General features: G+C 45.1%; 1 protein-coding gene across 1 annotated transcript in view; it reads left to right on the top strand.

Annotated features, from left to right (window-relative positions):
• Positions 1-14323, top strand: part of LOC126292035 (amyloid-beta-like protein) — a 1795419-nt gene that overhangs the window by 474671 nt on the left and 1306425 nt on the right. The gene's annotated exons all lie outside the window — the stretch shown is intronic.

The following is a 14323-nucleotide window of genomic DNA, read 5'->3' on the forward strand; positions in this document are numbered from 1 at the left end:
TCAAACACTCGCCGTCACTACCTGTGGCTTTGTTAGCCGTCGCCCGGACCGCCTTGTTAGCGGCGACTCTGCACCCAATTAGCAGCGAGGGAGGGAGGGAGGGAGAGGAGGGAGGGAGGAGGAGAGGCTGCAGTCTGCTGAGGATGCGGTGCGACCTACATCCTGTGTGGCGCAGGTCTGCGGCGAGAGCAAAGGCCGCAGTAACGAGCGGTTCCTGGAACCCCCCCGTGTCGAGCCTCACGCATTATACTACGACACGACACGATACCGGGCATGTTTATACTGCCGTGTCTTAATTGAACACTGCCTGACATAAAATAGTGAAGCACCGAAAAGAAATGTTCGGATGTCAATGTAAATTCGCATACATGCGCTCCACCGGTGGGTACGAAATGGTCTGAGTTGCAGGTATTTGTGACAAATGCGAGGTGCGTCCAAAAATATAGGAACTTTTTCCACAAAATTACTCTGCTCTTACCTTTTACTTATTGTGCATTGTCACCTTCGAAATATGCCCCTCCACAATTGATACGCCGTTTCCACTTTCCATTGTCTTTTATCGCTTCTATCGTTTCCAATCTTCGTCCTTTCAACAGCGTTTTCAGGTATGGAAACAAAAAAAAAAAAAAAAAAAAAAAACAACGTCTGCGGGGACCAGGTCTGGAGACTAAGGAAGATGAGGCAGCACAGTGATTTCGTTTCCTGTGAAACAGTCACACAACTACAGGCATGAATGGGGAGGTGCCATGAATTGTCTCGCCACATTTCAGGCCGTTTGCTTCTCACATTTTCTCGCAGGCGTCCCTATAGTACCACCCATTAACAGGTTGACCCTGTGCCACGAATTCATGATAGAATAATCATTCAAAGTCGAAGAAAATTTCGTTTGTTCGGAAGGGGAAGCCGAGAAGCTTTTACTACCTTTCGACCGGTCGGCGATGACAAAAACCAAGCTCACGCCCTGCAGTCTTTCTCAAACGATTCTCCAGAAACTACCTAGTAAAAAACATTCATTTTCGCTTTGCATTTAGCTTTATACACTCCTGGAAATTGAAATAAAAACACCGTGAATTCATTGTCCCAGGAAGGGGAAACTTTATTGACACATTCCTGGGCTCAGATACATCACATGACCACACTGACAGAACCACAGGCACATAGGCACAGGCAACAGAGCATGCACAATGTCGGCACTAGTACAGTGTATATCCACCTTTCGCAGCAATGCAGGCTGCTATTCTCCCATGGAGACGATCGTAGAGATGCTGGATGTAGTCCTGTGGAACGGCTTGCCATGCCATTTCCACCTGGCGCCTCAGTTGGACCAGCGTTCGTGCTGGACGTGCAGACCGCGTGAGACGACGCTTCATCCAGTCCCAAACATGCTCAATGGGGGACAGATCCGGAGATCTTGCTGGCCAGGGTAGTTGACTTACACCTTCTAGAGCACGTTGGGTGGCACGGGATACATGCGGACGTGCATTGTCCAGTTGGAACAGCAAGTTCCCTTGCCGGTCTAGGAATGGTAGAACTATGGGTTCGATGACGGTTTGGATGTACCGTGCACTATTCAGTATCCCCTCGACGATCACCAGAGGTGTACGGCCAGTGTAGGATATCGCTCCCCACACCATGATGCCGGGTGTTGGCCCTGTGTGCCTCGGTCGTATGCAGTCCTGATTGTGGCGCTCACCTGCACGGCGCCAAACACGCATACGACCATCATTGGCACCAAGGCAGAAGCGACTCTCATCGCTGAAGACGACACGTCTCCATTCGTCCCTCCATTCACGCCTGTCGCGACACCACTGGAGGCGGGCTGCACGATGTTGGGGCGTGAGCGGAAGACGGCCTAACGGTGTGCGGGACCGTAGCCCAGCTTCATGGAGACGGTTGCGAATGGTCCTCGCCGATACCCCAGGAGCAATAGTATCCCTAATTTGCTGGGAAGTGGCGGTGCGGTCCCCTACGGCACTGCGTAGGATCCTACGGTCTTGGCGTGCATCCGTGCGTCGCTGCGGTCCGGTCCCAGGTCGACGGGCACGTGCACCTTCCGCCGACCACTGGCGACAACATCGATGTACTGTGGAGACCTCACGCCCCACGTGTTGAGCAATTCGGCGGTACGTCCACCCGGCCTCCCGCATGCCCACTATACGCCCTCGCGCAAAGTCCGTCAACTGCACATACGGTTCACGTCCACGCTGTCGCGGCATGCTACCAGTGTTAAAGACTGCGATGGAGCTCCGTATGCCACGGCAAACTGGCTGACACTGACGCCGGCGGTGCACAAATGCTGCACAGCTAGCGCCATTCGACGGCCAACACCGCGGTTCCTGGTGTGTCCGCTGTGCCGTGCGTGTGATCATTGCTTGTACAGCCCTCTCGCAGTGTCCGGAGCAAGTATGGTGGGTCTGACACACCGGTGTCAATGTGTTCTTTTTTCCATTTACAGGAGTGTATGTCAGATTCATTACGAAGCGTCCATCATTTCGTTAATGCACCTAGTTACTATGAGACATAAGTGGATGTAAAACACTGCGAGAAATTCGAGAAAGTTTTGCAATGAAAAATATGAGCCACATATTAGACAACACGTTTCTGCATCTGAAACTTAACTGGCATATTGAAGTTTTCTTTAGACGTGAGTGGACGTCTCTGTCTGTCACAAACTCGAGAAAATTGATCTGACATAACGCACTCACTTGCTATCGTGCCACTCCAGCGATAAAACTAGAGTGAAATATCCACAGAGTAATTATATTATAATTTTGATTTATATGTATCTCACTTCAGTTGCGTCTCTTTCTGTGAAAATATTGTGACAATAGTGAAAGAGCCTGTAATACGCAATCAGTTCAAAAATGGTTCAAATGGCTCTGAGCACTATGGGACTCAACTGCTGTGGTTATTAGTCCCCTAGAACGTAGAACTACTTAAACCTAACTAACCTAAGGACTTCACACACATCCATGCCCGAGGCAGGATTCGAACCTGCGACCGTAGCAGTCGCACGGTTCCGGACTGCGCGCCTAGAACCGCGAGACCACCGCGGCCGGCCGCAATCAGTTAAATGTCAACAGAAAATGCAACATCCTTCAGAACTACTGTGATGCTTTATTGCACATTACTGTTACGTACTCAGTCCAGTTTTAGAGTTTCCTGTGTTATTACTCTTAGACTGTTTGCTAAAGGAGAGAAATTGATATATGTCTCAAAATGGTTCAAATGGCTCTGAGCACTAATGGACTTTACTGCTGAGGTCATCAGTTCCCTAGAACTTAGAACTACCTACACGTCCGCAGCTCGTTGTCGTGCGGTAGCGTTCTCGGTTCCCGCGCCCAGGTTCCCGGGTTTGATTCCCGGTGGGGTCAGGGATTTTCTCTGCCTCGTGATGACTGGGTGTTGTGTGATGTCCTTACGTTAGTTAGGTTTAAGTAGTTCACAGTTCTAGGGGACTGATGATCGTAGATGTTCAGTCCCATAGTGTTCAGAGCCATTGAACACTTAAACCTAACTAACCTAAGGACATCACACACATCCATGCCCGAGGCAGGATTCGAACCTGCGACCCTAGCGGTCACGCGGTTCCAGACTGTAGCGCCTAGAAACGCTCGGCCACTCCGGCCGGCGATATATGCCTCATTTAGCGATAAAGATGGTAAGGATGTCCGATATTTCAACCTAAAGAGGCTGGATTGTCAATCAGTATCGCCAGGGTTCTGGATACTTTGAACTTTAACCCTATAATCCAATGGAAATTTTATGAAAAAACATAAGTCATTTGCAAAAAAACGTTCACAAAGACACCGAAAAGTGTAGCACATCTGCTCTGCGAAATTGATTTTTCTCTTTTTTATCCAGTTTTTAGTAAAAGAAATGAAAAAGCCTGTTATACCTGATAAGAAACAAATATTGAAAAATATCGGTTTGCTCAGAATTAAAATACCGGTATCGGCTTTAACAGGTCGGTTCTTCCCATCATAGTGTCAGCACACACTTTCTTTGGAATCTGAATTTCGAGGGCTATCCACAAAGCACATTACGTTTTGGAATTAAAAATAAATAAAGTATTGGATTTTTTTATTATATACAGATGAAAGCCACACTTCAGCAACACTTTTATAAATAGTTGCCATTTAAATTAAGGCACTTATCGTAGCGATTGACGAGCTTGGAAATCCCTTCGTCGTAAAATTCGACCGCCTGCACCTTCAACCACGTAATGACTGTCTTTTGGGACAGAAAAGGTGTGATTTTTGCGGATTTCCTGGAAAGAGGCACTACGATAAACTCTCAAAGGTATTGCCAAACTCTGCACAACCTCAGAAGAGCAATACAAAACAAGCGCAGGGGAAATTTGGGCTCAAAGATCTTGCCGATTCACGACAACGCCCGGGCCCACACGGCAAATGCCACTCGTGAAGTTCTCGAATCTTTTACGTGGGATTTGTTTCCTCATCCGCCGTACAGTCCCTACCTGGCACCGAGCGACTTCCACTTATACCCAGCAATGAAGAAGTGGTTGGCTATGCAGCGTTTTGATGACGATGCAGAGCTTCAAGAGGAGGTGACCACGTGGTTGCAGGCGCAGGCGGCCGGATTTTACGACGAAGGAATTTCCAAACTCGTCCATCGCTACGATAAGTGCCTTAATTTAAATGGCAACTATGGAAAAAAAAGTAGTATTTAAGTGTGGCTTTCATCTGTATATAATTTTTTAAACATTCCAATTCTTTATTTATTTTTAATTCCAAAACTTAATGTACTTTGTGGATAGCCCTCGTACTTACGTTTTTGACTCTTTATTTGAATCGACGTGAAACGTAGACGTGAAATTCAGGAACCGACTCTCGACGTCGTCCGGAGCGCTGTGGAACTTATCCCCCGATGCCGCACTCCGACGCCTTCCAGAGCCTCGTGTGAGGAAGCGGCTGGAAGCGGGGGTGAGGCCGGACGATGTGTGGGCTCCAGACGGCGCCTGGTACGCCGCAGTGTTCTGTCCAGTCCAGTCCCGTTCCCCCGCCCACGCAGTGTCCTCGTTAGCGGCCGCTTTGTGGACACAGAGTGGCAATCAGCGGACACAGGCGCGGGCCGCCGGGCTATTGTTTCCAGATATCGCGCAGGGCCAGGCGCAGCAGGGCTCTGCAGGGAAGGGCTAAAGGCTGGGATTATAGGGCGCAGTACTCTCCCCCAAACGTGGCGGGCGCTCTGCCCTTTATTACACGGCGCCACTGGCTTCCTCAGTAGGAGCCGTCGCCTCCGGAGAGGCCATTCCGACACCGATACCTCGTCACCTGACCTTCACTACACCAGCTGGAGTCAGGTGCACGGCCGTGAAAAGCTAGCACAGACGAATTTCACAGCTCAGTTCCCTTTCTCCCACCTATAAAAAAGTGCTCAATTCTGAATGTGGCAGGCGTAAAATACAGGGAGCGAAAGGCTATTTACAAATTGTACAGAAACTAGATGGCAGTTATGAGAGTCGAGGGGCATGAAAGGGAAGCAGTCGTTGGGAAGGGAGCAAGACAGGGTTGCAGCGTATCCCCGATGCTATTGAGTTTGTATATTGATCAAGCAGTAAAGGAAACGAAAGAAACGTTCGGAATAGGTATTAAAATCCATGGAGCAGAAATAAAAACTTTGAAGTTCGCCGATGACATTGCAATTCTGTCAGAGACAGCATAGGACTTGGAAGAGCAGTTGAACGGATGGACAGTGTCTTGAAAGGATGGTATAAGATGAACATCAACAAAAGCAAAACGAGAATAATGGAATATAGTCGAATTAAGTCGGGTGATGCTGAGGGAATTAGATTAGGAAATGAGACACTTAAGGTAGTAAAGGAGTTTTGCTATTTAGGGAGCAAAATAACTGATGATGGTCGAAGTAGAGAGGATATAAAATGTAGACTGGCAATGGCAAGGAAAGTGTTTCTGAAGAAGAGAAATTTGTTAACATCGAGTATTAATTTAAGTGTCAGGAAGTCGTTTCTGAAGGTATTTGTATGGAGTGTAGCCATGTATGGAAGTGAAACATGGACGATAAATAGTTTGGACAAGAAGAGAATAAAAGCTTTCGAAATGTGGTGCTACAGAAGAATGCTGAAGATTAGATGGGTAGATCACATAACTAATGTGGAGGTACTGAATAGAATTGGGGAGAAGAGGAGTTTGTGGCACAACTTGACTAGAAGAAGCTACCGGTTGGTAGAACATGTTCTGAGGCATCAAGGGATCACCAATTTAGTACTGGAGGGCAGCGTGGAGGGTAAAAATCGTAGAGGGCGACCAAGAGATGAATACACGAAACAGATTCAGAAGGATGTAGATTGCAGTAGGTACTGGGAGATGAAGAAGCTGGCACAGGACAGCATGGAGAGCTGCATCAAACCAGTCTGAGCACTGAAGACCACAACAACAACAATAGCACAATGGTAAATTCACCATAGATGGTAAGAAGAGGTGGGCTACAAGGTGAAGCAGGAACTGATGTCATAGGAAAGCCCGACAGGAGCAGAAATGATTAGCGAATAGATTAACAAAGTGTATTTGGCTTGTATTTCTCCTATTGTACAAAGACTCATTAGAAGTAGTACAGCAAGACACAGAGTCCAGCTACATGAACGATAAATGTGGCACAGACGAAGCTGTTGTAGCGAGGTGGCTCCAAACGCGCGTGGGTTTAGCTGCTGCCGCTCGCCCTCCTGTACTGTGATGGCAAAGGGCGCTCGAAGCACAGAACGGCTGGGGTGAGGCATTATTGGATCGGCCAGCCACAGCGAGAACGCCATCAGTGTGGAACAGAAACCTGAAATTCTGCTGCCAACGTAAGAATGCCCGTGTGGCGGTAACGATACGTGATACCCAAAGCTTGAAAATAGAGGGTGTCCAGTGAAGGAGACCCTGACTTCAAAGTGTCTAGGGAACTATGATCGATAGACAAGCGCAACAAATGGTATGTTTATTGTTTGAGATTTTCACTCTGTAGCAGTGTGTGCACTGACACCAAACTTCCTCGCAGATTAAACCTGTGTGCCAAATCGAGACAAACTCAGGACCTTTGCCTTTTGTCGGCAACTGACCTACCATCTGAGCTAGCCAAGCACAGCTCACGTGCCGTCCTCACAGCTCTACTTCTGCCAGTCACAAGGTAAACATTGCCGAATCCGCATTATCCTTTCTTCCAGGAGTGCTAGTTCTGCAAGATTCGCAGGAGAGCTTCTGTAAAGTGTGGAAGGTAGGAGACGAGGTACTGGCAGAAGTAGAGCTCCGAGGATGGGGCGTGAGTCGTGTTTGGGTAGCTCAGATGGCTCAGATGGTAGAGCACTTGCCCGTAAAAGGCAAAGGTCCCAAGTTCGACTCTCGGTTTGGTATGTTTATTGTTAAAGCTGTAAGAAATGTATACATAAGTTTCGAAATAGTTCGAAAATCTGCTCACCGATGTCGCTACAGTCGCAACATATAGTCTCCTTAAATAGACTATCTATATAATAGTCACGTTACGCCCAACTCTGAGGATTCGGCAAAGTTTACCTTGTGACTGTTAACCCGTTCACACAACTTTTTACTGTATTACTTATAAAATAGTTGATACTGCATGAGTGAAGTGTACCAAACAGTAATGAATGTACAGGCATTAAGAATGCCCTTTTCGTATAACAGAAAAAAATTAAATGTAATCGTGGTGTCACCGCCAGACACCACACTTGCTAGCGGCCGCGGTGTGTTAGTACGTCGGATTCGCGTGTCGCCACTATCAGTGAGTGCAGACCGAACGTCGCCACACGGCAGGTCTAGTCTAGAGAGACTCCCTAGCACTCGCCCCAGTTGTACAGCCGACATTGCTAACGATGGTTCACTGTCTACATACGCTCTCATTTGCAGAGACGACAGTTTAGCATAGGCTTCAGCTACGTCATTTCCTACGACCTAGCAAGGCGCCATATTCAGTTACTATAATGACTATCTTCAAGAATGTATTCTGAACAGATAATATTGTGAATCATGTACCGTCAAGAGCGACGTTCATCATTAATGGATTAAAGTTAAGTATCAACTAATTACGTACTCTTTCTGAATTCTCTTTCCAGACCTCACGTCAGTATAGCTCTTCCCTCCTCACGCCAGCCTCCGTGAGCTAAAACGCGTGCATTTCGGCGTCCACTTGTAACGCGGTGTTGGCTCTTCTGCTAACACAAAAGTAATAACACATGGGTAATCACAGTGAAAATAGAAAGGTCGTATCTCTATGAAGCACCTAGAATTGCACCAAGTATGAATTCAATCCGAGAAGTATGTTCATATAGCCTTATTACCCGAAACTAACATATTATGTTATGTTTTGCTCATAAGATTATATTAGTTCTTGCCTGGTAGCGAAGTCTCAGTAACACCCCCCTTCCCCCTACTCGTGGCAGGAACACTGGATGTCGCCGTGCGCTATGATTCGTTTTCGATGACGTTATAGCTTCAACCCTAAGCACCTGCGCTTTTCTCGTGAGTCAGCGTATATATTGGCGAGCCATCGCAGCAACACGTCAGTATGCACCTGAGGATGACGGGCACCTGTCTCGTCGAAATATTTGTGCACCTTCCAGAACATTATCCGACGCGACGCCCGTGGAAAAAAAAAAAAAAAAAAAAAGATTAAATAAAAACAAAATCAGTCTTTGCAGGCCATACAGCCTACACGAGCGAAGCAACTGGCGGTAACCTAGTTTAATCTAAGACACATGGGGCCGCAAAAGTTGGGAAATACTCCAAAAGTGGATGACAGCTGTTGACGTTAGCACATGAAGTTCCTCGCCGCACGTGAAGCGATTGAGCCTGTAGATCTGTCCCACCTTATCATGACAACCAAGTCAAGCATTCACGTCGTCGTGGCTCCGGTCCTACATCTGCACCTACATCTACATCCATACTCCACAAGCCACCTGACAGTGTGTGGCGGAGGGTACCTTGAGTACCTCTGTCGGTTCCCCCTTCTATTCCAGTCTACGTGCGTTGCTGTAGCGCGCAGGGCTGAGGGTTCGAGTCTTGCACCTGGCAGGCGGTATTTTATTGAATGCGTCAGGCAGTGATGTGTTTACATTGAGGTAAGATTTGTTATTATTTTTACCGGTCTAGCGGTCTCCGCTGGTTTATTGCAGAGTGCAATACAGCAAAATACTATCGTATTATGTCACAAGTAAATGAGTATAAGCTTCCCAGTTGCGTCGTTGCCATTAAATGCCTTACGTTTTCCTTGCTAAAAAAAGTCTACAAACAAAAAAAAAAAGTGGGGGGGTGGAGAAAAGGGCAGCAACACAAAATAAGAAAAGCTTTTTTTTTTTGGTTACATCTAATGACGTCATATGTACTTGTCATGCACTTTTGGGGAATTTCCCGATATTTTCAGCCACACGTGTCTTGTATGTAGTTTTTTCAGGATAAATATCAGTCATCAGTTGCAAATAAATTTTATTATGTTTACCGATTTCGGGAACTTAATTTGTCATCGTCAGAAGCCTACAAATCTAGGGATATTATACGTCTTCAGACCTTGGGTGTACTTTTATGTGAAGTAAGTATATTCCAGAAACTTGCAGGGCTTAGCAGAAACTGAATATCTTCTTTATAGAAGGATAATGCCATGGTACGTTCAGAAATTTACAAAAAAAAAATGGCTCTGAGCAATATGAGACTTAACTGCTGAGGTCATCAATCCCCTAGAGCTACTTAAACCGGACTAAGGACATCACACACATCCATGCCCGAGGCAGGATTCGAACCTGCGACGTTAGCGGTCTCGAGGTTCCAGAGTGTAGCGCCTAGAACCGCTCGGCCACCCCGGCCGGCAGAAATTTACATATTGCATGTGATTATTTTAAGGAGTGTTTGACAATATAAAGTATCTGAATCAAATCCATATGCCTCTTATGCTAGCAGCAAGATTCATACATAAAAGTTGGTACAAAAAGTATAACCAAGGCATGGAAATTTATCCTGAAAAAATAATGCTACAGTTGCTGAAAATTAGAGCCATGTATAAAATAATTATATTAAGTTACTTTACTCGGCACCATCTACGTCGCTTCCGGGGTTTTTAAACGTTAATGAGAACCACCGTTTATGCGCCGTGTTTAACTACATCACACCAGTGAAGATCTTGTCACAAATTTCAGCGAAGCAAATTCGCCTCCAATCTTTAAGTAAGTTCCTTCTTGTAATACCTAAGCTCTTAGTTGAGGTCCGGTTAAGGCCCATCACACCACGGCCTTGCTCTTTTAACTTCCAAGTTAAGTATTCATTTTGTGAACCTGTTCAACCGCTTCACAGAATTCGCTTTAATGAGCACGAAACTCGCTTCACTGACCGTAATTTTCCGTTGGTCGTTGCTGCAACTTTTTAATGTCTACCGCTATTAAATAACCACACAGAAATCACTTTATCGTAATTAATGAATTAATTAATTTAATTATTGGCGGTATATTGTTTTGACGCGATACGTTTAATGTTTGCGCAACTTTCCTCCTTCCGAATGCGTTCCATCAGATTAACAGCAGCGACAGTGCGCTCCGAACACGATATTTGCTTAATCGGTCGAAATTAGTGAAAAAAATTAACAAAAACCGAAAATATTTAGGGGGAAGCAGATTTGTATTTGCCATATGTGGCAAATTACAACGTTGACTCTAGAATAAACCGGAAACTGACATAGCAAAACATTTGAAGCGGCTAATTACTAAACAAGCAATTACGCAAATTGGGAGACATATGTGGTATACCATTAAAATATATATCTCGGTGAATGTGATGAGGCAGAGGCGAAGTGAAAGCGTACTATGGAAATAAAATTTTCGTGCATAGGATTTGCGTATTGCCGGCTATTAGATCGCTTAATCTACTTATCTTCTACGCCATTTTTAGAGTTGCGTATTTCAGTCGGGAAAAACGGAATCCTTGCAGCATCATTCTGCTGTCTGTCTCACTTCTAAGAACCCATATTCTTAGAAACGGGTAAATAAAATTTATCTCAGAGAGTAAGGTCCAGACTGTATACCAACTAGGCACCTTTCAGAGTATGCTGTTGCAATAGCTCCATACTTGACAATCATATTCAACCGTTCGCTTGAAGAAACATCCGTACCCAAATACTGGAAGGTTGCATGGGTCTCACCAATATTCAAGAAAGGTAGTAGGAGTAATTCAGTTAATTACAGTCCCATATCACGAACGTCGATATGCAGGAGGATTTTGGAACATATATTGTGATCGAACATTATTAATTACCTCGAAGAGTCAACATGGTTTTACAAAAAAAAAAAAAAAAAAAAAAAAAAAAAAGCTTCAAATGGCTCTGAGCACTATGGGACTTAACATCTATAGTCATCAGTCCCCTAGAACTTAGAACTACTTAAACCTAAGGACATCACACACATCCATGCCCGAGGCAGGATTCGAACCTGCGACCGTAGCAGTCGCCCGGTTCCGGACTGAGCGCCTCAACCGCGAGACCACCGCGGCCGGCGGTTTTACAAAACATCATTCTTGTGAAACACATTTAGTTCTATATTCGCATGAAGTGTTGAGTGCTATTGACAAGGGTTTCAGTTTGATTAAGTATTTCTGGATTTCCGAAAGGCTTTTGACACTGTCCCACACAAGTGGCATGTAGTGAAAATGTGTACTTATGGAATATCGGATCAGTTATGTGACTGGTTTTATGATTTCCTGTCAGAGAGGTGACAGTTCTTAGTAACTGACGGAAAGTCATCAAGTAAAACGGAAGTTATTTCTGGCGTTCTTCAAGGTAGTGTGATAGACCCTTTGCTGATCCTTATCTATATAAACTATTTGGGAGACAGTATGAGCAACCATCATAGGTTTTTTGCATTTAGCGCTGTCGTTTATCGACTAATAAAGTCATCAAAAGATCAAAAAATTTGCAAAACGATTTAGAAAAGATATCTGTATGGTGCGGAAATAGGCAGCTGACCCTAAATAGCGAAAAGTGTGAGGTGAACACATGAGTGCTACAAGGAATGCGTTAAACTTCGATTACACGATAAATTAGTCAAACCTAAAGGGCGTAAATTCAAATAAATATCTAGGAATAAAAATTACGAACAGCTTAAATTGGAAGGAACACACAGAAAACGTTGTGGGGAAGGCTAATCAAAGGCTGAGATATATTGGCAGGACACTTAGAAAAGTAACAGACCGACTAAGTAGACTGCCTACAGTACGCTTGTCCGTCCTCTTTTAGAATACTGCTACGCGCTGTGGGATTGTTACTAGATGTAATTGACGGAGTACATCTAAATAGGGCAGCACATTTTGTATTATCGCGATATATGGGAGAGAGTGTAACCGAAATGACACAGCACTTGGGGTGGACACCATTAAAACAAAAGCGTTTGTCGTTGCGACGAAATCTTCTTACGAAATTCGGTTCACAGGCTTTCTCCTCCGAATGCGAAAATATTTTGCTGATGCCGACCTACATAGGGAGAAACGATCGCGATAAAATAAGGGCAATAAAAGCTCGTTATGAAAGATACAGGTGTTGTTTCTTTCTGCGTGCTATACGAGAGTGGAGTAATAAAGAATTGTGAACGTGGTTCGATGAACCCTCTGCCAGGCACTCAACTTGCAGAGTCTCGATGTAGATGTACGGCGGCTTGCATGTGTGAAAAAATTCAAGCTTTTAAGTCAATGAAACTTCCTGGGAGATTAAAACTGTCAGCCAGACCGAGACTCTAGATTGGGACCTTTGCCTTTCGCGGGCAAGTTCTTTACCGTCTGAGCCACCCAAGCACGACTCGCAACCCGTCATCACAGCTTTAATTCCAGTACCTCGTCTCCTACCTTCCAGACTTTACAGAAGCTCTCCTGCAGACCCTGCAGTACTAGCACTCCTGGAAGAGAGGATTCTGAGACTTGGATTAGCCACAGCCTGGGGGATGTTTCCAGAATGATAGTTTCACTCTTTTTAGTCAATGTAATCAACAGGCGCGGTGATTTTTTTATATTAGCAAACTCGCTCATCGTAACACAGATGCACTTTCCGTTGAGCTATAATCATGAAATTTGGCAAGAGGGAAGGTTTCATAGCACAAGTAAATGAAAAAAATCGGAAAATTGTTAATTTTTAGTTATGTCACATAAAAATATTTTTTGCTATTGCAAACTTACATTCCGTTCGTAACCTGTGAAAAAAGTCAGGAATTACTAGAGGGATTCTGAACTGGTTTTCAGCAATAAGTAGAGTGGTACACGAGGAAGATTTCTGTGCGTATTTTCCAAATATTTCGTGGTACCTTGTTGAGCTACGGGCTGGAATCTCATTGACTACAGTAGACAAGTCTTCACTGATGGGTTGAGACTCCCCGGACGGCAGTAGAATGCCAACTCGACTGTCGCCCGCCATATGGCTCGTCAACCAGGAGCTGTGGTCTCAGATGTCATTTGTTTTCATAGCAGGATGGTTTGGTTGTCATCTGCGGCACACTTACAACACAATTGTACGTCAACATTATTCTGTGTTGTCACCGTTCACGGCAAGCCACGCTGGGCTTACATTTCAGCAAGATAATGACCATCCGCACACGGAGAGACTTTGTACTGCCTCTCTTCATACTTTTGAGACCCTACCTTCGAGAACAAAGTTGGTAGATCTCTCTTCAGTTGGGGACCCTACCTTGGAGAACAAAGTTGGTAGATCTCTCTTCAGTTGGTAACGTCTGGACGATTATGGACAGAAGACTCCAACAATGTCGGGCTTCGATGTGAAGCGCCAATTAGACAGAATTTGGCACGATATTCTTCAGGAGGACATGCAACAGCTCTGTTAGTCAATGCCAAACCGAAGAACTGTTTGCGTAAGGACCTAAGACGGACCGACGCTCCATTTACTTGCCAAGTTTGTGAAGGTCTTTCTCTTCGGTAAATCATACAGTTTTTTCCGAAATAATAATCATTTGTTTGCCTGTACATGTACATCACATTTACTTATTTCCGTCCCTTTCCGATAACTCCTTCGTGGTGCGTCGTTCTTTCTTTCTTTCTTTCCTTTTTAAAGGTGTTACTCTGCCAAAACCAACACATGCGCGGGTCGCTCCAAAACAAATGCACACCATTTGTTTTTAAAATCCATCTTTTGTTCTACTTGTTTGAAAGTTTTACAGTGTGTAGATACGTCCTTTAGGAACAATATTTTCATTTCTCCACATAATTTCTATCCCTCTCAACTGCCTACGCCATCTTAGAACCAGCGCCTGTATACCCGTACGGTAAAATTCTGGACCAACCTGTTGGCAGCCACTGTTTGGCAGCGCGCA

Source organism: Schistocerca gregaria, chromosome 9 (genome assembly GCF_023897955.1).
Source record: "Schistocerca gregaria isolate iqSchGreg1 chromosome 9, iqSchGreg1.2, whole genome shotgun sequence".
Lineage (NCBI taxonomy): Eukaryota > Metazoa > Arthropoda > Insecta > Orthoptera > Acrididae > Schistocerca > Schistocerca gregaria.